The sequence below is a fragment of the Symphalangus syndactylus genome, chromosome 11 (genome assembly GCF_028878055.3).
Source record: "Symphalangus syndactylus isolate Jambi chromosome 11, NHGRI_mSymSyn1-v2.1_pri, whole genome shotgun sequence".
Lineage (NCBI taxonomy): Eukaryota > Metazoa > Chordata > Mammalia > Primates > Hylobatidae > Symphalangus > Symphalangus syndactylus.
This window is the reverse complement of record NC_072433.2, coordinates 22,079,068-22,106,221: the sequence shown is the minus strand read 5'-3', so window position 1 is coordinate 22,106,221 and position 27,154 is coordinate 22,079,068. Positions and strand designations below refer to the sequence as shown.

Below are 27,154 nucleotides of genomic sequence, written 5' to 3'. Positions count from 1 at the left end.
CACATTCTTTTGCTGCCCATCATTAATCTTTCAAGCTACAGCTGGGTGGGTTCAGAATAAAACCATCAGAGGAACTGAAAAATGAAATATTTACCTGCACCAATGGGGAAAAAAGGCCTATCAACTTTATCCTTTCAATGCAATCACATTTTGAAAAATTTTATTCTACTTTCTAGATAGAAGACAGGATGTACACATACACACATATATATATTCACTCTTGGTGTTTATATATATATATATTTTTACTATCTATCCTCATTTGTAATGAAGTGTAATATATAGAGCTCAGTTAGTTACCATGGAGACACTGGTCCTCTGTTTCTTATCAGAGAGCCACACTATCGTCTGGTGTCAGCCAAGGAGGGATGACAAAAGCCTCCCCAAGAGCCTAGCTCTGCAATTACTGAGCAATCAAGCGCCTCTTTTAATAGAGCACATCCAGGTATACATGGCTCCTCTCCCAGCACTGTCTTCTCTTCTTCCTTTTTAAACTTATACATAGCAGGATGCACTTACCAAGTATAGGTATCTTCCTCTCTTGGATGGCTTGTTTATTTAGGAGTTCAATGATATTCTTTGGTTTAAATAACAGAGCTCACTATCATCCTCTTTGTTTTTAAATCTCTAATTTTTTTTTTTTTTTTTTTTTTTTTTTTTTTTGAGACGGAGTCTCGCTCTGTGGCCCAGGCTGGAGTGCAGTGGCGCGATCTCGGCTCACTGCAAGCTCCGCCCCCCGGGGTTCACGCCATTCTCCTGCCTCAGCCTCCCGAGTAGCTGGGACTATAGGCGCCCGCCACCACGCCCGGCTGATTTTTTTTTTTTGTATTTTTAGTAGAGACGGGGTTTCACCATGTTAGCCAGGATGGTCTCGATCTCCTGACCTCGTGATCCGCCCGCCTTAGCCTCCCAAAGTGCTGGGATTACAGGCGTGAGCCACCGCACCCGGCCTAAATCTCTAATTTTTTTAGCAATTATTTTCTTCTGATGATACAAAGTGATCATCCTTTTATCCATTAATCCATTTTTATGGTTTGTCATAATTAATGAAGTAAAGGAGTGGATAAATGAAAATCACAGTCTCTAAATTTTCTTAGTCCTGAATTTTCCCTAATTTTTCTAACCAAATTGCTAGAGCTATCAACAAAAAAAAATTTTTAACCTGAACAACTAGCATTTATTCTTTGTCAGTGATGATATAAATAAGAAGCTAAATGAATTGAATGCATTTAAGAGGAGAAACAAAAAAGCCTAATTTTTCTTTAATTATTTTTATTTTATCTGGGGGGTTGGTTTGACTATTCCAAGGTTTGCTTCTTATGTTCAGATGTTCTAAACTCACTCAGAAATCTGAGGTGAAACAAACATGAAAAAATGCTCAACATCACTAAGCAGAGAAATGCAAATCAAAACCACAATGAGATAGCATCTCACGCACTAAAAAGTAAAAAACAACAGATGCTGGTGACGTTGTGGAGAAGACAGAATGCTTATACATAGTTGGTGGGAATATAAATTAGTTCAGCCACTGTGGAAAGCAGTTTGAAGATTTCTCAAAGAACTTAAAACAGACCTACTATTTGACCTAGCAATCCCATTACTGAGTGTATACCCAAAGAAAAATAAATCGTTCAACGAAAAAGATACATGCACTTGTATGTTCATCTCAGCACAATAGCAAAGACATAGAATCAACCTAGGTGCTCATCAACAGTGGCCTGGATAAAGAAAATGTGGTACATATACACCACGAAATACTATGCAGCCATAAAAAAGAACAAAATAATGTCCTATGCAGTAACATGGATGCAGCTGGAGGCCATTATCCTAAGCAAATTAAGGCATGAACAAAAACCAAATACCACATGTTCTCACTTATAAGTGGGGGCTAAACAATGGGTAAATACGGACATAAAGATGGCAATAACAGACACTGCAGACTCCAAAAGATGGGAGGTGAGGGTGGAATGCTGAAAAACTACCTATTGGGTAGTATACTCACTACCTGGGTGACAATATCAATTGTACCCAAACCTCAGCATCATACAATATACCCACGTAATAAACCTGCAAATGTACCCCCTGAATCTAAAATAAAAGTTGAAATTAAAAAAAAAAAAAGAAATTGGGGATGAAATAAGGTATAGACTGAGGCATTCAAATTAGCCTGAATCTATTATTGTAGATAGGCTTCTTGCAGTAACAGCTAAGCTTTGCCCTGTGTAGTATCTCTAATGTTAACAAAATATACCGCTGTCCTTGATTTTGCTCAAGTTATAGAACTCTCACCTGAGAATTCGACTGTCAGAGGAAAAAACAAAAAAAGGTTATAGAGCTTTGCTAACATACCCTTATCGCCAAGGAAGAAGGAATGCTCAGGTGTTTAAAAAAAGTATGATTATAGTCGGAGTAGGGAAAGATAAAAACAGTGAGATACTATAAATGTATATGATACAATCCCTGCTCTGAGTAAACTTATAATCTAATTGGAGAAACAAGCCTTTAATTTATGTACCAGGTTCAGTAATATGAATTAAGTAGCAAAAAGTATGCAACAGCGTTAAGTGTCGAGTGGCAGGGGATCGATCAAGTCCAGAGTTAGTAAGATCTAGTAGAAGAAGTAAGATTTGAGATTAATCTTGAAGAAATGAAGAAAAAAAAAGCATACTAGACAAGGAAAATAGTAGAAGCTAAAATGTGGTAGAAAACTGGTGATGGTCTTCTCAGGGGATTGTGATGTTAGCATTACTGAAGCAAATCATTTTTGAGTTTCAAGAAAACTTCTAGAATCAGTTTAAGTGATGATGTTAGTTTCCTCCTCTAAGACCAATGCCCAAGGTGCATCCCTCTTCCCTTTACTAGGAAGGGTGGAAGCGGTGAGGGAAGGGAAGAGAGGGAAAGAGAGAGAGAGGAAGAGAAGGAAAGAAGAAAAGGAGAGAGAGAGAGGGAAGGAAGAGAGAGGGAGACAGAACAATGACATTAAAAAAATGACACAACAAAGAAATGAAAAGCAGAGGCTGCCGTTTTGCAGATGGAGAACAAAGTGGGTTTTCACAGGCAGAATGTGGACACATTCTGTGCTATATAATCCCCATATGCCAGGAATGTCATTAATTAGATAGAAAGGAATGACTGGAGACTAGCCAAATGCAGCTCAGGAGATCAAGGGCTACATACTCACGCATTTTCACCTATGCTATGGAATCTTTGGTACAGCTACACAGTATGTATAGGCTTTGTCAGGAGATTGACAGGAGCCTGAATTAATACTAGGATTTTAATAAACTATTGATTCCTGGCATTTTTGTTACCAAAAGATGGTCTCATAAACATACAGTGTCTTTGAGCTGGACAATAGAGAAAAAGATATTTGGACAGTGGCATAAGCTGGGGGAGGGGGATGTCAGCATAAAAGTTTATTAGAACTACTTGAAAAAGTCTGCAGAAAAGGTTTACTGGGAGGTGATTGGAAAGAATAAAGATCTTCATGATAATGTAACAGTAAGGACAGGCATGGTAGCTCACACCTGTAATCCCAGCACTTTGGGAGGTGAAGGTGGAAGGATTACTTGAGCCCAGGAGTTTGAAACCAGCCTGGGCAACACAGTGAGATCCCGTCTCTGCAAAAAATACAAGAGTTAGCCAGTAATGATGGTGTGCGCCTGTAGTTCCAGCTAGTCAGGATGCTGAGGTAGGAGGATTGTTTGAACCCAGGAGGTTGAGACTGCAGTGAGCCAAGGTTGTACCACTGCATTCCAGCCTGTGTGACAGAGCAAGACCCTGTCTTTAAAAGACAAACAGTAAGTGCTCCATAAACATTATCTATGTGCCAAGCACTGTGCTAAACGCTTTATGTGCTTGATCTCATGTAATTCTATAAGATAAATAGAAGTTACCTCCATATATTATAGAAGAGGAAACAGAGGCTCAAGAGAAATTAACTAAGCTGCCCATGATGACCTGACTCTATTATAACAAAGGCAGTATCTGCTTCAAAATATATAATCACTATAGTATCTATTTCTTCAGCGTTTTCCTCTCTTCTATTTCCTTTGATAAGGTTATATGCAAAGGCATTAAAAAATCTGCATTTCCTTTGTAAATTTTGTTAAGAAGGCAAACAAAAATTGAAGAGGATATTTCTGAATAAAGAGGGGAAATGGAGATATGGTGCTCATAGCAAAATACTTCTTAGGACACTAGGGGAAAGTAGTAAAAAAGTCAAGATAATTCTCTTCTTTAACATGTTTCATCTAGCTATGTAGAGACTCATGCAAAAACAAAAATAAAAATGTACAAATAAAGAAAAGTTAGTGTATTTCATCTTCCCTCATTCACTTGCCATTCTGCAGGCATGAGACTATAAATTCCAATGAGTTTGCTCACTTCATAACCTGGTCTTGTCATTGTGAACATACCAAGCTTCTTCCTATCACAGCATCTTCACACTGCTTGTTCCCTCCACTTAGAATTTATGGCTGACTTCTCAAGAACCATGTCTCAGTTAAGGTGTTAGTTCTTCAGATTGAGTTTTCCTGAACAACCTAGGTAAAATGTTTCTCCTCTTCCCTACTCAAAACTTACCCCTTTCCTCACACACTATCTAAATATCTTGATTTTTCCTCTTCACAGCATGTATCACTATCTGAAGTTATTTTTAATTTTTATTGTTTTTTAATAGAAACAGGGTCTCACTCTATTTACCAGGCTGGTCTCAAACTCCTGGCCTCAAGCCATCTTCCCATCTTGGCCTCACAAAGTGCTAGAATTATAGGTGTGAGCAACCATGCCTGGGCTATTTTTTATGTTTTATTTTATGTATAAAAATTTATTCATATGAATATAAAGTTTTATTCATTACTATATCTCTAGTACTTACAAAAGTAGTTGGCACATAGCAAGCACATAGTAAATATTTGTTGAATGAATGAATGACCACTATACTTGCCAACAGGAATAGGGCAAACCTAAAACAGATACATTTGGTAATGCTTCATAATTTAGAAAGTGCTTACATACTTCAATAGTCAATATCCCACTGGAGACTAATCTGCATATCAACTAGTTATATCAAAACACCTACAAATCAAAGAATTCTATTTGCTATTACAAGTCTTAGTCCTATTTGCATGAAGGCCCTCGACTCAATTAAAATTCTTGGCATAGCTGTGTGCCTAGTTACTGTCTAAACTCCTTTCAAAGCACTGGTAAGAAGGACATTCGATAGAATACAGAAGAGCAACAAAATATGTTATATCAATGAGTTCTGAAGTTTTTATTGCCATTCACAACAGACAAAGTTCCTGCTTTCACCTGCCAAAAATGTCCTTATAAACACTAAGGTTTTTATTTCCGCTTTTCAGACTAGTACAAGTTATACTGCTCTGCACAGCTAGAAGAGAACACCATGGTTAACACATGAAAAATAGCTGGTCAAAGCACGTAACTTTTTTGTTCATAACCCAGAGTTACTTTGAAATTTTCTGGCTATTTGAAGACAGAATGACATCTAGGGTTGAGAATTCAATCTCATGTTCATACATTTTCTTTGCTGACTTATCCAGGAACTAGGATAAATTCTTTATGGATTTTATCCCATTCCAGTTTCACTGGCCTGGTGTTATCCTGAAGAATTAGCACCTCCATCTCCCACTTGGGGCTTGACAAGAATCAACATATTTGGAATTGGTAGAAGATACAGGTAGCAAACTCTGAACTTTCAGAAGTAATGACATTTCAAAAACACTGAATTATTGGTGTCCTCTCTACCAAATGATTTTTTGTTTTCATTTGCAGAATGAGGCTTCGGTAAAAAATACCATTAAGAAAATCCTATGTTGGGGCTGGCCACGGTGGTTCACGCCTGTAATTCTAGCACTATGGGAGGGTGAAGTGAGGGGATCAATTGAGGTCAAGAGTTCGAGACCAGCCTGGCCAACATGGTGAAACCTCATCTCTGCTAAAAATACAACTAGCCAGGCATGGTGGCACATGCTGTCATCCCAGCTACTTGGGAGGCTGAGGCAGGAAAATCACTTAACCCCAAAAGGTGGGGGTTTCAGTGAGCTGAGATCACACCACTGAACTCCAGCATGGACCACAGAGAGAGACTCCGTCTCAAAAAAAAAAAAAAAAAAAAAAAAAGAAAAGAAAATCCTACGTTGGACTTGACAAAGAGATCCCAGGTCCTTTCAGTATCTCCAGTGGGAATTATAATTATTTTTGCTGAACTGATGACTGAAGGTTTTTCCTAGAGTATTTTCTTTTCAACAAGAGGCAGAGACTATAGTTCTCATTGACCTCCATCCATCCAGATATCTGCTCTTAACTCATCAAACAGTTCTGTCTCATTTCTAGGACATTACACATTGTTTCAGACCTCTTTTCACTATAAGAAATGAAAACAGATGTCTAATTCCTAGGACCTATACGGTGGAAAAGACAGTCTTGCTCCTGGTGTAGACTCCAGTCACAAGAGTCCTTCTTAACTGACTGAAAATAACTAAGCATTCTCTTTTTGTGATTTTATTACTGTGCAAATGTATATCCCATTAGGTATTCATTAATTGATAATTTAAAAGATCTTTGTCTATAAACAGCATGTTTATCTTGGAAACACTGCTAGCAATTTCAGCTTAAAAATTTGCAATGTGGTTCATTTGTCAAAAAAGGGGGTGTTTTAACTAAAATGCAATGTTCAATGCATCATATACAATTATTTTACGAAAGGCTTTTGGATTTTATAGCACCATGTCAGAGCAGATACAAAGCGACAGGAGAAAGCTGAATGGATGAGCACATAGGGCAGTACTTATTGAACTGCACATGGGTAAACAATATAGTAAGGTGACCATTAATAAACTCAATAATGGTATCAAGAAATTGCAACAGAATACAGAAAATAGTAGTGCAAGCATGCATCTTTGAAAAGCTATGTAAAACATTTGAGACTACCCAAATGAAGTCCCCTCCCTCACTTTGGTAGTATCTAAAGTTAACAAACCCTGGCTTTTGTCCTTCCCCTCCTGTTCTTCATTTTAACAAGCTAGTTTTAAAAAAATGGTTGAGTGTGGTGGCTCATGCCTATAATCTCAGCATTTGGGAGGCCAATGTGGGAGGACTGCTTGAGGCCAGGAGTTTGTGATCAGCCTGGGCAACATAGTGAGACTTTCATCTCTACAATCAATCAATCGAAATATAGAATATAAAAGCAAATAGTAACAGAAAGAAGGGAAATCAACAAGATGTGGGAGCACCCAAGAGGTACACATATCAGTAAATGCTAAGTAAAATGAATAAAAGACCAAATTTTGGTCTTTAAATATATTTCTATCTCCATTCTGTACGTATGTATTCAAGAGATTATCATAATAAATTAGTAACTTATTTTTCAACTTTAATTTCATTAAAAAGGGAGGATGTATAATATTACTGATGATTAGATAAGCACACTAACTTTTATACAACAAAGTGCATATTTTCCTTTATAATAATAATTGGGAAATTATACATTTATTCCACCACTAAATGTACTATACATTTTTTTAAAGCAAATCTCCTTTGGAGTGCCTTTAGTAACGGTTTAAAAATTCATAGGAGAAAATTTGTCTCTTACTTTAAAAATCCATCTCTTTCTGTTTTCTTTTTATTTTTTGAGACAGGCTCTCACTTTGTCACTCAGGCTGAAATGCAGTGGCATAATCACAGCTCACTACAGCCTCAACCTCCCTGGGCTCAGGTGATCCTCCCACCTCAGCCTCCAGAGTAGCTGAGACCACAGGAACATGACACCACAACTGGCTACCTTTTGTACAGAAAGAGTTTTGTACAGACAGAGTTCCACCATGTTGCCTAGGCTGGTCATGAACTCCTGGGCTCATGTAATCCGCCCACCTCAGCCCCCCCAAGTGCTGGAATTATAGGCATGAATCAGCGTGTCTGGCCTCTATTTAAAACAAAAAAAAAAAACAAAAAAACCCCACCTTGGTCAATATACTTATTTCCAAATGACTTTTGATTGTTTCAAAAATAGAGATAACTTCAGTTAAAACATTTGAAAAGTATGGTGGGGAGGGGCCAAGATGGCTGACTATAAACAACTGCGGTCAGAGGCTCCCACTGAAAATGAAAACAACACGTGAATCCTGCACGGGCAACTGAGGTACCCAAGTTCTCTCACTGGGACTGACTAGGCAGTTGGCGTAACCCACCGAGAGCAAGGAAAAAAGCAGGGTGGAGTGACGGCCCACCTGGGAGCCACACATGGCAAGGGAAAGTCCCACCCCCAGCCAAATGAGATGGTGAATGATTGTGCTATTTCGCCCGGGAAACCATGATTTTCCCACAGATCTGTGTAACCTGTGGATCAGGAGATCCCCTCAGGAGCCCATCCCACCAGGGCCTTGGGTCTGTGGAGATTCTCAGCGGTCGCTCAGCTGGAGACTGCCTAAGACTACTGAGTTCCTGGGAGGGAGGGGCAGCAGCCACGACTGCAGCTCCGATTTGCTGTTTTCCCCTGCCTGTGCTAGGGAGACTGGATGGTTTGGACCCAGTAGGAATTCCCCACAGCACAGCACAGCAGCTGTGGAAGACTGTGGCCAGACTGCCTCTTTAGGCTGGACCCTGACCCATTCCTCCTTGCCAGGCATGGTCTCCCGGTGGGAATTTCTGCAACTCCACCCAGGGAGTTAGGAACAGAACTCTGATCTCCCTGGGATGGATCCCCTGGGGAGAAGGCCGGTCGTGATCTCCATGGATCAGTGGACTTAGTCTTTCCCCCTGCTGGCTCTGAGAAATCCAGGCAGTCCAGACAAGTGGGATTCCCCCCAGGGCAGTGCAGCCCCTCCAGCAAGGGGCAGCCAGAGTGCTTCGTTAAGCAGGTCCCTGATCCTGTGCCTCCTGACTGGGTGAGGACCCCAAACACGGGTCACCAGACACTTTATACAGAAGCATTCCTGCTGGCGTTAGGTCAGTGCCCCTCTGGGATGGGGTTCCCAGAGGAAGGAGCAGGCAGCCATCTTTGCTGTTCTGTAGCCTCCAGCGGTGACACCTTCAGGTGCAGGAGAGACCCAGGTGAAAAGGGTCTGGAGTGGACCCTGAGCAAATGGCAGCAGCCCTAAGGAAGAGGGACCTGACTGTTGAAGGAAAAACAAACAAACAGAAAGCAACAACAAGAGCATCATCATCAAAAAAGTCCCCACGAAAACCCCATCCAAAGGTCAGTAGCCTCAAAGATTGAAGCTAGATAAATTCATGAAGATGAGAAAGAACCAGCGGAAAAACACTGAAAACTCAAAAAGCCAGAGTGCCTATTCTCCTCCAAATAATCACAACACCTCTCCAGTAAGGGCACAGAACTGGGCTGAGGCTGAGATGGATGAACTGACAGAAGTAGGCTTCAGAATGTGGGTAATAACTAGCTTTGCTGAGCTAAAGGAGCATGTTCTAACCCAATGAAAAGAAGCTAAGAATTATAATAAAACATTACAGGAGTTGTTAACAAGAATAACCAGTTTAGAGAGGAACATAAATGACCCAATGGAGCTGAAAAACACAAGAGAACTTCACAATGCAACCACAAGTATCAATAGCTGAACAGACCAAGCAGAGTAAAGAATTTCAGAGCTTGAAGACTATCTTGCTGAAATAAGATTGGCAGACAAGATTAGAGTAAAAAGAATGAAAAGGAATGAACAAAACCACCAATAACTACTGGATTATATACAAAGACTGAACCTATGACTGATTCAGGTTATCCCCAATCCCTGAAATAGATGGAGAGAATGGAACCAGAATATCATCCAGGAAAACTTCCCCAAGCTAGCAAGACAGAATAACATTCAAATTCAGGAAATCCTGAAAACCCCAGTAAGATACTCCATGAGAAGATCAACCCCAAGACACATAATCATCAGATTCTCTAAGGTCAAAATGAGGGAAAAAATGTTAAGGGCAGCCAGAGAGAAAGGTCAGGGGAAGCCCATGAGACTAACAGTGGACCTCTCAGCAGAAATGCTATAAGCCATAAGAGAGTGGAGGCCAATATTCAACATTCTTAAAGAAAAGAATTTCCAATCCAGAATTTCATGTCCAGTCAAACTAAGCTTTATCATAAGTGAAGGAGAAATAAAATTCTTTTCAGACAAGCAAATGCTGAGGGAATTCGTCATTACCAGGCCTGCCTTGCAAGAGCTCCTGAAGGAAGCACTAAATATGGAAAGGAAAAGCCATTACCAGACACTACAAAAACACACTGAAGTACAAAGACCAATGACACTATGAAGCAACTACATTAACAAGTCTGCAAAATAACCAGCAAGCATCATGATGACAGGATCAAATTCACAATAACAATATTAAACTTAAACGTAAATGGGCTAAATGCTCCAATTAAAAGACCCAGAATGGCAAGCTGGATAAAGAGTCAAGACCCACTGGTGTGCTTATTCAAGAGACCCATCTCACAAGCAAAAGTACGCATAGGCTCAAGGAAAATTTACTGAGCAAATGGAAAGCAGAAAAAAGCAGGGGTTGCAATCCTAGTTTCTGACCAAACACACTTTAAACCAACAAAGATTTTTTAAAAAGACAAAGAAGGGCATTACATAATGGTAAAGGGTTCAATTCAACAAGAAGACCTAACTACCCTAACTATATATGTACCCAATACAGGAGCACCCGGATTCATAAAAACAAGTTCTTAGAGACCTACAAAGAAACTTAGACTCCCACAAAATAATGGTATAAGACTTTAACACCTTGCTGTCAATATTAGACAGATGATCAAGACAGAAAATTAACAAAGATATTCAGGACTTGAACTCACCTCTGGATCAAGTGGACCTGATAGATATCTACAGAACTCTCCACCTAAAAACAACAGAATATACATTCTTCTTGCTGCCACATGGCACTTACACTAAAATTAATCACATGATTGGAAGTAAAACACTCCTCAGCAAATGCAAAAGAACTGAAATCATAACAGTCTCTCAGACCACAGGGCAATCAAGTTGGAACTCAAGATTCAGCAACTCACTCAAAACCACACAACTACACAGAAATTGAACACCCTGTTCCTGAATGACTCCTGGGTAAATAATGAAATTAAGGTAGAAATCAAGAAGTTCTTTGAAACCAATGAGAACACAGAGACAATGTACCAGAATCTCTGGGACGCAGCTAAAGCAGAGTTAAGAGAAAAATTTATAGGACTGAATACCCACATCAAAAAGCTAGAAAGATCTCAAACTGACACTCTACCATTACAACTAAAAGAACTAGAGAACCAAAAGCAAACAAGCCCCAAAACTAGCAGAAGACAAGAAATAACCAAGATGAGAGCAGAAGCAAATGAGATAGAGACACAAAAACCCCCAACAAATCCAGGAGCTTTAAAAAAAAAAAAAAACCACCCTAATAAAATAGACTACTAGGTAGACTAATGAAGAAAAAAGAGAAGAATCAAATAGACACAATAAAAAATGATAAAGGGAATATCACTACTGACCCCACAGAAATACAAACAATGATCAGAGAATACTATAAATACCCCTATGAAAATAAACTGGAAAATCTAGAAGAAATGGGTAAATTCTTGGGCACATACACCCTCCCAAGACTGAACCAGGAAGAGGTTGAATACCTGAATAGACCACTAACAAGTTCTGAAATTGAGGCAGCAATAAATAGCCTACCAACTGAAAAAAGCCCAGGACCAGACAGATTTACAGCTGAATTCTACCAGAACTACAAAGAGGAGCCGGTATCATTTCTTCTGAAACTATTACAGACAAATGAAAAGGAGGGAATTCTCCTTTTCACTGCCGAGGGCAAGGCTGCTTCCACATATGCAAATCAATAAATATAATTTATCACAAAACCAGAACCAAAGACAAAAACCACATGATTATCTCAAAACACATGGAAAAGGCCTTTGATAAAATTCAACATCCCTTCATGTTAAAAACTGTCAATAAACTAGGTAATGATGGAATATACCTCAAAATAATAAGGTATTATTATTTAATGACAAACCCACAGCCAATATCATACTGAATGGGCAAAAGCTGGAAGCATTCCCCTTGAAAACCAGCACAAGACAAGGATGGCCTCTCACCACTCCTATTCAACATAGTACTGGAAGTTCCAGCTAGGCAATCAGGCAAGAGAAAGAAGTAAAAGGTATTCAAATAGGAAGAGAGGAAGTCAAACTGTCTCTGTTTGCAGATGACATGATCTTGTATCTAGAAAACTGCATTGTCTCAGCCCAAAAGCTTCTAAAGCTGACAAGCAACTTTAGGCAAAGTCTCTGGATATAAAATCAATGTGCAAAAATCACAAGCATTCCTATACACCAACAACAGACAAGCAGAGAGCCAAATCATGAATGAACTCCCATTCATAATTGCTACAAAGAGAATACAATACCTAGGAATACAACTAACAAGGAAAGTGAAGGCTCTCTTCAAAGAGAACGACAAACCACTGCTCAAGGAAATCAGAGAGTACACAAACAAACGGAAAAACATTCCATACTCATGGATAGGAAGAATCAATATCATGAAAATGACCATACTGCCCAAAGTAATTTATAGAGTCAATGCTATTCCCATCAAACTACCATTGATGCACATTCTTCACAGAATTAGAAAAAAAAATCTCCTTTAAATTTCACATGGAACCAAAAAAGTGACCATATAGCCAAGACAATCCTAAGCAAAAAGAACAAAGCTGGAGGCATCGTGCTACTTGACTTCAAACTATACTACAAGGCTACTGTAACCAAAACAGCATGGTACTGGTACCAAAACAGACACACAGACCAATGGAACACAATAGACAACTCAGAAATAAGACCACACATCTACAACCATATCCAGAGACTTTGCCTAAAGTTGCTTGTCAGCTTTAGAAGCTTTTGGGCTGAGACAATGCAGTTTTCTAGATACAAGATCATGTCATCTGCAAACAGAGACAGTTTGACTTCCTCTCTTCCTATTTGAATACCTTTTACTTCTTTCTCTTGCCTGATTGCCTAGCTGGAACTTCCAGTACTATGTTGAATAGGAGTGGTGAGAGGCCATCCTTGTCTTGTGCTGCTTTTCAAGGGGAATGCTTCCAGCTTTTGCCCATCTGATCTTTGACAAATCTGACAAAAACAAGCAATGGAGAAAAGGATTCCCTATTTAATAACTGGTGCTGGGAGAACTGGCTAGCCATATTCAGAAAATTGAAACTGGACCCCTTCCTTACACCTTATACAAAAATTAAATCCAGATGGATTAAAGTCTTAAACATAAAACCTAAAACTATAAAAACCCTAGAAGAAAATCTAGGCAATACTATTCAGGATACAGGCACAGGCAAAGAGTTCATGAAGCAGTGGCCAAAAGCAATTGCAACAAAAGCAAAAACTGACAAATGGTATCTAATTAAAGAGCTTCTGCACAGCAAAAGAAATTATCATCAGAGTGAACAGGCAACCTACAGAGTGGGAGAAATTTTTTTACAATCTATCCATCTGACAAAGGTCTAATATCCAAAATCTACAAGGAATTTAAATTTACAAGAAAAACACAACCCATCAAAAAGTGGGCAAAGGACATGAATACACACTTCTCAAAAGAAGACATTTATGCGGCCAACAAACATGAAAAAACACTCAACATCACTGATCATTAGAGAAATGCAAATCAAAACCACAATGAGATATCATCTCACACCAGTCAGACTGGCAATTATTAAAAAGTCAAGAAACATCAAATGCTGGCACGGCTGTGGAGAGAGAGAACGCTTTTACACTGTTGGTGGGAATGTAAATTAGTTCAACCGTTGTGGAAGACAGTGTGGCAATTCCTTTCCTCAAAGACCTAGAATCAGAAAAGCCATTTGACCCAGCAATCTCATTACTGGATATATACCCAAAGGAATAGAAATCATTCTATTATAAAGATATATGCATGCATATGTTCACTGCAGCACTATTACTAATAGCAAAGACATGGAATCAACCCAAATGCCCAGCAATGATAGACTGGATAAAGAAAACATGCTACATATACACCATGGAATACTATGCAGCCATAAAAAGGAATGAGATCATGTCCTTTGCAGGGATATGGACGGGGCTGGAAGCAGTTATCCTCAGCAAACTAACGTAGGAACAGGAAACCAGATAACGCATGTTCTCACTTGTAAGTGGGAGCTGAATAATGAGAACACATGGAAACAGGGAGGGGAACAACACACACTGGGGCCTGTTGACAGGGGTGGGGGAAGTTTAGGGGAGGGAGTACATCAGGATAAATAGCTAATGCATGCTAGGCTTATTACCTAGGTGATAAGTTGATAGGTACAGCAAACCACCATGGCACATGTTTACCTATGTAACAAACCTGTACATCCTACACATGTATCCCGGAACTTAAAATAAAAAGTATGTGCATGTTATGGGGACCCTCCAGTGTTTCTTGCATCCACCCTCTCCTTTTCATTCCCATAGCTATTGCTCCAGTGCAAGCTGGCATTTCCCCTTCCCAGGATCTGTCTTAACTAGCATCTCTCTCATGATCAACTGTACACAGCAGTGCGAGGATCATACTCTTAAAGTATAGCGCCTATCTTTTCACCACCTTGCTCAAAAACCTTCAGTGGCTTCCAGTACAGTAGAGAAGATACTCCACTCTCTCATTTTCTAACACTTACATGGTGCTTGTTATGTGCCAGGCACTGTTTAAGATGTATTCTTATATATTATTCCTCATAACAACCCTGTGACGTAGGTACAAATCTTCTTTTTTTTTTTTTTTTAAGATGAAGCAATAAAATCACTAATTTTATTAAACCTTGACCTTGAGTACACATCTTTTCCTTTCACTGTTGTGTTTTCTGAGATCAGAGGTTCACACAAAGTTCCTTGGTGGCTGGGGGAGTATGATGGCTGTCTTGAGGAAAAGCATGAGGGTGGCTGAGCTGCAAGTTAAAGTGGCTTTAAACAAACAAACAAAAAAATGAAACACTACTATTACTTAAAATAATTTTTTGGACTTGGATATTTGGCAGACATTTTCTCAAATAATCAATGAAATGAGCCTATCATTTCAAGAGAAACAACTGACAGTGTTTGTTACCAATGACAGAAATCTACCTTTCAAGTTAAAATGAGAATTAGGGAAAACTTGTATACTACACTTGGCGGACTCCCAATCAGTAAAACTTTTTCTGATGACAATGGGAGTGATGTTAACAAATGTTATTTATTGAAACTGTAAAATGAAATGAGTCAACATTTAGAATATTCGCATAGTTCAGTGAACTGAATTTCCCAAATAATCACAGTGCTACAAAATCTTACATGAGTAAAAAATTCATTCGAAGTACAAGATGACCACTGGATTCTATTGTAACAGAATGAAAATTTCATTGATATGGCTTCAGATTTCTTTCTTTCTTTTTTTGCTTTAGATATGTAATCTGATCATTTACCTTTCTTTTTCTTAATTTTATGATTATTATACTTTAAGTTTTAGGGTACATGTGCACAATGTGCAGGTTTCTTACATATGTATACATGTGCCATGTTGGTGTGCTGCACTCATTAACTCGTCATTTAGCATTAGGTATATCTCCTAATGCTATCCCTCCCCGCTTCCCCAACCCCACAACAGTCCCCGGAGTGTGATGTTCCCCTTCCTGTGTCCATGTGTTCTCACTGTTCAACTCCCACCTATGAGTGAGAACATGCGGTGTTTGGTTTTTTGTCCTTGTGATAATTTGCTGAGAATGATGGTTTCCAGTTTCATCCATGTCCCTACAAAGGACATGAACTCATCATTTTTTATGGCTGCATGGTATTCCATGGTGTATATGTGCCACATTTTCTTAATCCAGTCTATCGTTGTTGGACATTTGGGTTGGTTCCAACTCTTTGCTATTGTGAATAGTGCCACAACAAACATACGTCTGCATGTGTCTTTATAGCAGCATGATTTATAGTCCTTTGGGTATATACCCAGTAATGGGATGGCTGGGTCAAATGGTATTTCTAGTTCTAGATCCCTGAGGAATCGCCACACTGACTTCCACAATGGTTGGACTAGTTTACAGTCCCACCAACAGTGTAAAAATGTTCCTATTTCTCCACATCCTCTCCAGCACCTGTTGTTTCCTGACTTTTTAATGATGGCCATGCTAACTGGTGTGAGATGGTATCTCATTGTGGTTTTGATTTGCATTTCTCTGATGGCCAGTGATGATGAGCATTTTTTCATGTGTTTTTTGGCTGCATAAATGTCTTCTTTTGAGACGTGTCTGTTCATATCCTTCACCCACTTTTTGATGGGGTTGTTTTTTCTTGTAAATTTGTTTGAGTTCTTTGTAGATTCTGGATATTAGCCCTTTGTCAGATGAGTAGGTTGTGAAAATTTTCTCCCATTCTGTAGGTTGCCTGTTCACTCTGATGGTAGTTTCTTTTGCTGTGCAGAAGCTCTTTAGTTTAATTAGATCCCATTCAGCAATTTTGGCTTTTGTTGCCATTGCTTTTGGTGTTTTAGACATGAAGTCCTTGCCCTGAATGTCCTATGTCCTGAATGGTATTGCCTAGGTTTTCTTCTAGGGTTTTTATGGTTTTAGGTCTAACATGTAAGTCTTTAATCCATCTTGAATTAATTTTTGTATAAGGTGTAAGGAACGGATCCAGCTTCAGCTTTCTACATATGGCTAGCCAGTTTTCCCAGCACCATTTATTAAATAGGGAATCCTTTCCCCATTGCTTGTTTTTGTCAGGTTTGTCAAAGATCAGATGGTTGTAGATATGCGGCATTATTTCTGAGGGCTCTGTTCTGTTCCATTGGTCTATATCTCTGTTTTGGCACCAGTACCATGATGTTTTGGTTACTGTAGCCTTGTAGTATAGTTTGAAGTCAGGTATACTACAACAATGCCTCCAGCTTTGTTCTTTTGGCTTAGGATTGACTTGGCGATGCGGGCTCTTTTTTGGTTCCATATGAACTTTAAAGTAGTTTTTTCCAATTCTGTGAAGAAAGTCATTGGTAGCTTGATGGGGATGGCATTGAATCTATAAATTACCTTGGGCAGTATGGCCATTTTCATGATATTGATTCTTCCAACCCATGAGCATGGAATGTTCTCCCATTTGTTTGTATCCTCTTTTATTTCATTGAGCAGTGGTTTGTAGTTCTCCTTGAAGAGGTCCTTCACATCCCTTGTAAGTTGGATTCTTAGGTATTTTATTCTCTTTGAAGCAATTGTGAATGGGAGTTCACTCATGATTTGGCTCTCTGTTTGTCTCTTATTGGTGTATAAGAATGCTTGTGATTTTTGCACATTGATTTTGTATCCTGAGACTTTGCTGAAGTTGCTAATCAGCTTAAGGAGATTTTGGCTGAGACAGTGGGGTTTTCTAGATATACAATCATGTCATCTGCAAACAGGGACAATTTGACTTCCTCTTTTTCTAATTGAATATCCTTTATTTCCTTCTCCTGCCTGATTGCCCTGGCCAGAACTTCCAACACTATGTTGAATAGGAGTGGTGAAAGAGGGCATCCCTGTCTTGTGCCAGTTTTCAAAGGGAATGCTTCCAGTTTTTGCCCATTCAGTATGATATTGGCTGTGGGTTTGTCATAGATAGCTCTTATTTTGAGATACGTCCCATCAATACCTAATTTATTGAGAGTTTTTAGTATGAAGTGTTGTTGAATTTTGTCAAAGGCCTTTTCTGCATCTATTGAGATAATCATGTGGTTTTTGTCTTTAGTTCTGTTTATATGCTGGATCACATTTATTGATTTGCATATGTTGAACCAGCCTTGCATCCCAGGGATGAAGCCCACTTGATCATGGTGTGTAAGCTTTTTGATGTGCTGCTGGATTCGGTTTGCCTGTATTTTATTGAGGATTTTTGCATCAATGTTCATCAAGGATATCGGTCTAAAATTCTCTTTTTTTGTTGTGTCTCTGCCAGGCTTTGGTATCAGGATGATGCTGGCCTCATAAAATGAGTTAGGGAGGATTCCCTCTTTTTCTACTGATTGGAATAGTTTCAGAAAGAATGGTACCAGCTCCTCCTTGTACTTGTGGTAGAATTCGGCTGTGAATCCATCTGGTCCTGGACTTTTTTTGGTTGGTAAGCTATTGATTATTGACACAATTTCAGAGCCTCTTATTGGTCTATTCAGAGATTCAACTTCTTCCTGGTTTAGTCTTGGGAGGGTATATGTGTCGAGGAATTATCCATTTCTTCTAGATTTTCTAGTTTATTTGTGTAGAGGTGTTTGTAGTATTCTCTGATAGTAGTTTGTATTTCTGTGGGATTGGTGGTGATAGCCCCTTTATCTTTTTTTATTGTGTCTATTTGATTCTTCTCTCTTTTCTTCTTTATTAGTCTTGCTAGCGGTCTATCAATTTTGTTGATCTTTTCAAAAACCCAGCTCCTGGATTCATTAATTTTTTGAAGGGTTTTTTGTGTCTCTATTTCCTTCAGTTCTGCTCTGGTTTTAGTTATTTCTAGTCTTCTGCTAGCTTGTGAATTTGTTTGTTCTTGCCTTTCTAGTTCTTTTGATTGTGATGTTAGGGTGTCAATTTTGGATCTTTCCTGCTTTCTCTTATGGGCATTTAGTGCTATAAATTTCCCTCTACACACTGCTTTGAATGTGTCCCAGAGATTCTGGTATGTTGTTGTCTTTGTTCTCGTTGGTTGCAAAGAACATCTTTATTTCTGCCTTCATTTCATTATGTACCCAGTAGTCACTCAGGAGCAGGTTGTTCAGTTTCCATGTAGTTGAGTGGTTTTGAGTGAGTTTCTTAATCCTGAGTTCTAGTTTGATTGCACTGTCGTCTGAGAGACAGTTTGTTATAATTTCTCTTCTTTTACATTTGCTGAGGAGTGCTTTACTTCCAACTATGTGGTCAATTTTGGAATAGGTGTGGTGTGGTGCTGAAAAAAATGTATATTCTGTTGATTTGGGGTGGAGAGTTGTGTAGATGTCTATTAGGTCTGCTTGGTGCAGAGCTGAGTTCAATTCCTGGGTATCCTTGTTAAGTTTCTGTCTTGTTGATCTGTCTAATGTTGACAGTGGGGTGTTAAAGTCTCCCATTATTATTGTGTGGGAGTCTAAGTCTCTTTGTAGGTCACTAAGGACTTGCTTTATGAGTCTGGGTGCTCCTGTATTGGGTGCATATATATTTAAGATAATTAGCTCTTCTTGTTGAATTGATCCCTTTACCATTATGTAATGGCCTTCTTTGTCTCTTTTGATCTTTGTTGGTTTAAAGTCTGCTTTATGAGAGACTAGGATTGCAACCTCTGCCTTTTTTTGTTTTCCATTTGCTTGGTAGATCTTCCTCCATCCCTTTATTTTGAGCCTATGTGTGTCTCTGCACGTGAGATGGGTTTCCTGAATACAGCACACTGATGGGTCTTGACTCTTTATGCAATTTGCCAGTCTGTGTCTTTTAATTGGAGCATTTAGCCCATTTACACTTAAAGTTAATATTGTTATGTGTGAATTTGGTCCTGTCATTATGATGTTAGCTGGTTATGTTGCTCATTAGTTGATGCAGTTTCTTCCTAGCCTGGACAGTCTTTACATTTTGGCATGTTTTTGCAGTGGCTGGTACTGGTTGTTCCTTTCCATGTTTAGTGCTTCCTTCAGGAGCTCTTTTATGGCAGGCCTAGTGGTGACAAATCTCTCAGCATTTGCTTGTCTGTAAAGTATTTTATTTCTCCTTCACTTATGAAGCTTAGTTTGGCTGGATATGAAATTCTGGGTTGAAAATTCTTTTCTTTAAGAATGTTGAATATCAGCCTCCACTCTCTTCTGGCTTGTAGAGTTTCTGCCGAGAGATCAGCTGTTAGTCTGATGGGCTTCCCTTTGTGGGTAACCCGACCTTTCTCTCTGGCTGCCCTTAACATTTTTTCCTTCATTTCAACTTTGGTGAATCTGACAATTATGTGTCTTGGAGTTGCTCTTCTCGAGGAGTATCTTTGTGGCGTACTCTGTATTTCCTGAATCTGAATGTTGGCCTGCCGTGCTAGATTGGGGAAGTTCTCCTGGATAATATCCTGCAGAGTTTTACAACTTGGTTCCATTCTCCCCGTCACTTTCAGGTACACCAATCAGATGTAGATTTGGTCTTTTCATGTAATCCCATATTTCTTGGAGGCTTTGTTCGTTTCTTTTTATTCTTTTTTCTCTAAACTTCCCTTCTCGCTTCATTTCCTTCATTTCGTCTTCCATCACTGATACCCTTTCTTCCAGTTGATCACATCGGCTCCTGAGGCTTCTGCATTCTTCATGTAGTTCTCGAGCCTTGGCTTTCAGCTCCATCAGCTCCTTTAAGGACTTCTCTGTGTTGGTTATTCTAGTTAGCCATTTGTCTAATTGTTTTTCAAAGTTTTTAACTTCTTTGCCATTGGTTTGAATTTCCTCCTGTAGCTTGGAGTAGTTTGATCGTCTGAAGCCTTCTTCTGTCAACTCGTCAGTCATTCTCCGTCCACCTTTGTTCCGTTGCTGGTGAGGAGCTGCATTCCTCTGGAGGAGGAGAGGCGCTCTGGTTTTTAGAGTTTCCAGTTTTACTGCTCTGTTTTTTCCCCATCTTTGTGGTTTTATCTACTTTGGATCTTTGATGATGGTGACATACAGATGGGGTTTTGGTGTGGATGTCCTGTTTGTTAGTTTTCCTTCTAACAGACAGGACCCTTAGCTGCAGGTCTGTTGAAGTTTGCTAGAGGTCCACTCCAGACCCTGTTTGCCTGTGTATCAGCAGCGGTGGCTGCAGAATAGCAATGGCTGTAGAACAGTGGATATTGGTGACCTGCAAATGCTGCTGCCTGATCGTTCCTCTGGACGTTTTGTCTCAGAGGAGTACCCGGCCGTGTGAGGTGTCAGTCTGCTCCTACTGGGGGGTGCCTCCCAGTTAGGCTGCTCGGGGGTCAGGGACCCACTTGAGGAGGCAGTCTGCCCGTTCTCAGATCTCCAGCTGTGTGCTGAGAGAACCACTACTCTCTTCAAAGCTGTCATACAGGGACATTTAAGTCTGCAGAGGTTACTGCTGTCTTTTTGTTTGTCTGTGCCCTGCCCCCGGAGGTGGAGCCTACAGAGGCAGGCAGGCCTCCTGGAGCTGTGGTGGGCTCCACCCAGTTCGAGCTTCCTGGCTGCTTTGTTTACCTAAGCAAGCCTGGCAATAGCAGACGCCCCTCCCCCAGCCTCGCTGCCACCTTGCAGTTTGATCTCAGACTGCTGTGCTAGTAATCAGCGAGACTCCATGGGCGTAGGACCCTCCGAGCCAGGTGCGGGATATAATCTCCTGGTGTGCCGTTTTTTAAGCCTGTTAGAAAAGCGCAGTATTAGGGTGGGAGTGACCCGATTTTCAGGTGCCGTCTGTCACCTCTTTCTTGGACTAGGAAAGGGAACTCCCTGACTCCTTGCACTTCCCAAGTGAGGCAATGCCTTGCCCTGCTTGGGCTCGCGCATGGTGCACTGCACCCACTGTCCTGCACCCACTGTCTGGCACTCCCTAGTGAGATGAACCCAGTACCTCAGATGGAAATGCAGAAATCACCCGTCTTCTGCATCACTCATGCTGGGAGCTATAGACTGGAGCTCTTCCTATTCGGCCATCTGTAGGTACAAATCTTATCCCCATCTTACAGAGGAGAAAACGAAGACACAATTCAAGTCACTTGTCAAAGGACATGGTATGTTTCAGCACTGAGGTTACTACCCCAGGACTCTTGCTCCAAAGTTCTATCTCTGTTTCTTTTTCTGTCTCACCATTCTCTGACTGAACCAAATGCTTTTCTGCTTTGGGGTCTTTGCTTACAATTTTCTCTTTTCCTGCTATACCCTTCTCCCATATTTTCCTATCTATATCCATCAAGATCTGAAATGCCACCTCTTCCATGATGCTCACCCGGAGACCTTGTCGATTCCACTGTATACATTTATCTGCTATAACACTGTATTTTGTCTTTTTTTTTTTTTTGGACCTCTGAACTTTTTATTGGCCTCCTGCTCCCCAAAGGGTACTCTGCTTCTGCTGGCTTAATGTTTCAGAACTTTGGGGTCATTGGTCTCAGACACCACTTTGCCATCCACTATCCGGCAGGTGGTGGTCTTTTGGATGGTTTGCATGGAGTTGCTGCTGTCCAGGGCATCACCAAGATTGAAGTCCCTGCCATCTTCCAGCAGGCAGCAGTAGGTGGCGATCTCAGCCTCCAGGTTGACCTTGATGTTCTGCAGGGCCTTGTACTCCTTGGCCTCTGCTACCCCTCTGCCCAGGTCTGTGCCAGCTCTGACTCCAGGTAAAGCAGGATCCCGTTGAGCTGCTCCATCTGCAGGGCATAGTGGGCCTCCACCTCCCTCAGGCTGTTCTCCAAGCTGGCCTTCAGATTTCTCATGGAGTCCAGGTCAATCTCCAAGGACTGGACTGTACGTCTCAGCTCCGTGAGTGTCATCTCAGCAGCTCCGACCTTGACAGACTGTGTGATGACCACTGTGGTGCTCTCCTCAATCTGCTGAGACCAGTACTTGTCCAGCTCCTCTCTGTTCTTCCGAGCCAGCTTGTCATATTGGGCCCAGATGTCTGCCATGATCTTGGCGAGGTCCTGAGATTTGGGGATGTACCTCCACGGTCAACCCAGAGCTGGCAATCTGGGCTTGTAGGCCTTTTAATTCCCCTTCGTGGTTCTTCTTCATGAAGAGCAGCTCTTCCTTGCAAGCCTCGATCTCTGTCTCCAGCTGCAGCCGAGTGACACTGGTGTCATCAATGACCTTGCGAAGCCCATGGATGTTGTTCTCCACAGACCAGTGCACGGCCAGCTCTGTCTCATACTTGACTCTAAAATCATCAGCAGCAAGATGGGCACTGTCAATCTGCAGAACGATGCAGGCATTGTCCACAGTATTTGCAAAGATCTGAGCCCTCAGGTCCTTGATGGTCTAGAAGTAACGGCTCCAGTCTCTGAACTGGGGTCGCTTCTCCAGGTTCTCCTGGATTTTGCTCTCTAGCTTCCAGTTCTCCATCTCCAGGTTCCTCACTCTGTTCAGTTAGGAGGCCAGGCAGTCATTCAGGCTTTGCATGGTCTCCTTCTCATTCTGGATGCCTCCCATTCTTGCCAGACCTCCAGCCATCCCTGCAGACAGGCCCCCAGACCCCATGCCCCCCAGAAGCTGGTGGAGTGGGACATGGAGATCCGGGAACCAGAGCCCCTAGTGCCTGCATAGACGCTGGTCATGCTGCTGACTGGCTGGGCACCATAGCTGGACGCCTGGACAGAGCCCAGGGACCGGTAGTTGGTGGAGAAGGTGGAGCGAGTGGTGAAGTTCATGCTGTCCACGGAGGAGAGTGAGAGGACAGGACTCAGGCTTTGCCGACAACCTCTATCTTCTAGTATGTTAATTTGAATGTACATTTCTAAGTTATAATTCTTGGAAGAGAACCATTTCTTATTTTATTTTTATTTTATCTTATTATTTCTCTGTCCACCTTCAGTACTTATTAACTGTTCCTGACACAAGGGAGACTGCTGTGCAATAGCTACAACTGCAGTAAATAAGCTAATGGGTGAAATCATGATACTTAAAAAATACAGGCCAAGTGCAGTCACTCATCCCTGTAATCCAAACACTTTGGGAGGCCAAGGTGGGAGGACTGCTTGAGGCCAGGAGTTCAAGACCAGCCTGGGCAACATAATGAGACCCCCATCTCTACAAAAAAATTGAAATATATATATTATAGACACTAAATAAATATTAATTGACCTGCAAAGATAAGTATATTCAAAAGACTCTAACACAAGCTCTGAGGGCAATTCCAGAACTGTTTTGGACACTGATATAATAAATACATAGCATTCCAAAAGAATCACTTTGAAAATGACCAAAGATTTTCATGGCTTCAACTACTGAGTACCTACTACATGCCAAACATAAAAATATGAAAAGACAAAAAGTCCTGAAGTGTTTAATAAAAAGAAATCACTCTAGGTCCCTCATATTTTTAAGGAAGGAGGTCTAAATGATAAAGTATCATTGAGAACTCTGCTGTGGTATAAAAGCCTCTAAAAAACATGCCAACTGGGCACAGATCTCCCTTCAGTGGGAATAATCATCACTAGGAACTCAAAGACAAATTCCTAAAAACAATGGGATATAATGCATATACCCACCACACCCGCTCCACACCCTGCCAGGAATTTGCAGGAAGCCTCATGTTTTGTATATTTTACATATAATAACTACTATGTATGAAATTTGTGGGAATTTGAGATTCCTGGGTAAAAGATGCCATACTTGTTCAAAGTATAAAAAAAAAGATAGCTTCATCTGCCATTAACACAGCTTTAAAAGAAAATTAAACAAAAAGAGGGGAAGAGGGAAATTCAGCTTTAATATATCTATTAAGGGGTATGTTCAAAGCTCAGCTATTTCTTAGATCTCTATATAATATCCTTAGCAGAGAGTCTAGGTTTTTAAGAACTGTAGATTTTTCTTCATTTCCACAGATGTCTGCTTCTATTTTGAGATGTCTGATTCTTCTGATGAAATAAACCCAATCAAAATGTTCATTTTCCTTCAATTTTTGTTTATTAACATGATTTTCTACATGATTATAAAGGCCATAATTATATTATCAAATCCCTGTCAAAGTAATGACTTAATGTAAAACGTTAACACTTAGCAGTGTTTAAAACAATACTAAAAAAAAAAAAAAACCCTGTGTATGAATAGGGTGACTTTGTTCAGACTATTTCCTCTGGAATGCAAATGAAAATTTTGGCTATGCTTATTTTTTATTATTATATATTATTGCAAGGAGAAACAGTTTTTAGCCTTTATGAATAGTAAATGTCTATCCCAAACCAAGATCTTTTTCTGATTGGTTTATGACGGGCACCAGCTATTATGAAACCAGGAATGATAATATGACAAAAGAACACAGGACAAGCAACGTACACATTACCAGGTAATATTTATAGTTAAAATATTTGAGGATAACACAATCAGAAGTATGGGGCTAAAAGAGATTTCATTAGAATTTTCTCTTCCCTTTGGTTGGAAACACATGCACATAGCCATTCTAAATACATTAAGAATATTCTTTGTTTTTAGTCTGTCAGAGTTAGAGAGTCTATCATCCTCTTTTGTCTTCCATGCTGTGTTTGTATGCTCCACTGAAGTCTATTTCTCTTCTTCTGTCCTGAAGATGGAGAGCTGGCAGCCACCTTTCTGTAGCAAGAACCTTTGTGTACTTGAAGATAATGTTTAATCACTCATCAGCCTTATTGTCTCCAGAATAAAAACAAAGTAGAAAGTTTTGTCTTTTGTTTTTTAAGGATGTCAGAGGATATGGTTTATTATTGGCCCATATGTAACACTCAAAATCCTTACAAGCAAGTGAGGGAAGAGGAAAGGAATACACAAGAATAATGGTCCAGCAGGCCAGCTGGAATGTAAAAGAAAGGCTAATAGGAAGAAATAAAGAAAACATTCATGGAGAGCTTCAAAAGTAATATTTGAGTGCTTATGATATGCAAGGCACTGTGCAGAGTCCTTTATACAGTTGTTGTCATCACCATCATATTAGCTAACACTCACTGAACACATACTTTTGTGTCAGGTACCACTCTAAGTGCTTTTCATGAATGAACTCGTATAATCTTCAGGACATCCCAAGGGTGGGGTTATTACTACATTTCAGAAAAGAAACTGAAACATAAGTTCATAATACCTTCATATACTTGGTGCTTTCTATAAGGTTAGACATATTATTTCTTTTTGACAGATGAGAATACTGAGGATCACAGATTAACATGCTCAATGTCAAAATGGCTAGTAAGTGACAGAGCTGGGATTTAACCAGCACTGTCTGATTCCAAAGTAGTTTTTGACTACAGTAAATCTTCACTATCATCAACAATTTCTTGGAAACTGACTTTAAGTAAAACAAGATATATCAGGTCTTCGAATAACACTGTTATTATAATGTTGATGATTAAAAATCGTTTTTTTTATTTGTTGTATCACTTAAAGTCAGTTTTCAAGAACCTCTCAATGATGTTAAGTGAGGACTCACTGTACATGCTTAACTTGATTGAGAGAAGAAAAATAATGATGATGATAAGCACGAGCAGTTACAGAGCATGTATTATATGCCAGGCACTGTTTAAAGTGTAACTATTAACATATTTAATCCTCATAACAATCCTATGAGAATGAGTACTATTATTATTTCCATTTCACAAATGAGGAAACTGAGGCACAGAGAGACTAACGTACTTAGTGTTATTCAGCTGCTAATTAGGAAATTGGGCCTCAAATCCAGTTCCAGAGCCATGCTCTTACCAAAGCACTATTAAAATATATAATGAAAGCAATTGTTTGGGATACTAAGAATGGTCTCCTAGGTAAATATACATTGACACTATTGTATAGCTAATATTTATTGAGTGCTTACTAAACTCTTATAATAGACATTGTAATGTGCCACCCAACTCACCCTAAAATAAAGAATAAAAGATTTATTTCCACAGCTAAAAAGATAGCTAAAAGATGACACCCCTTAGTCGTTGTCAGCTCCCAGGAAGCTGAAAAAAACCTGCCTCAGTGTTGGCTGAGGTCTTTGTTGGACTGCACCGCAGCTCACCTTCCACAGGTATTGACAGCACCCCCTTATAAATACCCTGAATGTTAATCTCAGGTCTCCTTCTCTAGGAAAGCAACCTGTGACAATACTTAATCTCATTTAACTTATACGATCCTATACATTAAGTGTTATTATCCTCATATATTCATTTTACGAATTAAGACACTCAAGCTTAAATTGTCCATGGTCACAGAGCTAGTCAAGGATGGAGTCAGAACTTGAACTGAGATTGTCTAATTCGGAGGCTTCACTCTCAACATTTGTGTGATTGCAGAGGAAAAGAGTTAAGTGAAAAGAGACTTATCATTGGTTTAGTATGTATTTTTTGTTTAAAGCAGAGGTAAGAATAGTAGTTGGAATGACCTGAAACGCAAACAAGGTCTCCTGAAACAATTTTTCCTCTAGGCCTTCTACAACTTATTTCTTTGGAAGAAAGAACTGAGGACAAAGTTGCCATATGATAGGGAAGCGGAAGATATTTAAT

The 27,154-nt window shown here is 39.9% G+C and overlaps 1 long non-coding RNA gene and 1 pseudogene across 4 annotated transcripts in view; both read right to left on the bottom strand.

Annotated features, from left to right (window-relative positions):
• Positions 1-27,154, bottom strand: part of LOC129457727 (uncharacterized) — a 138,802-nt gene that overhangs the window by 46,703 nt on the left and 64,945 nt on the right. The gene's annotated exons all lie outside the window — the stretch shown is intronic.
• On the bottom strand, positions 22,035-23,383 carry LOC129457723 (keratin, type I cytoskeletal 18-like; annotated as a pseudogene).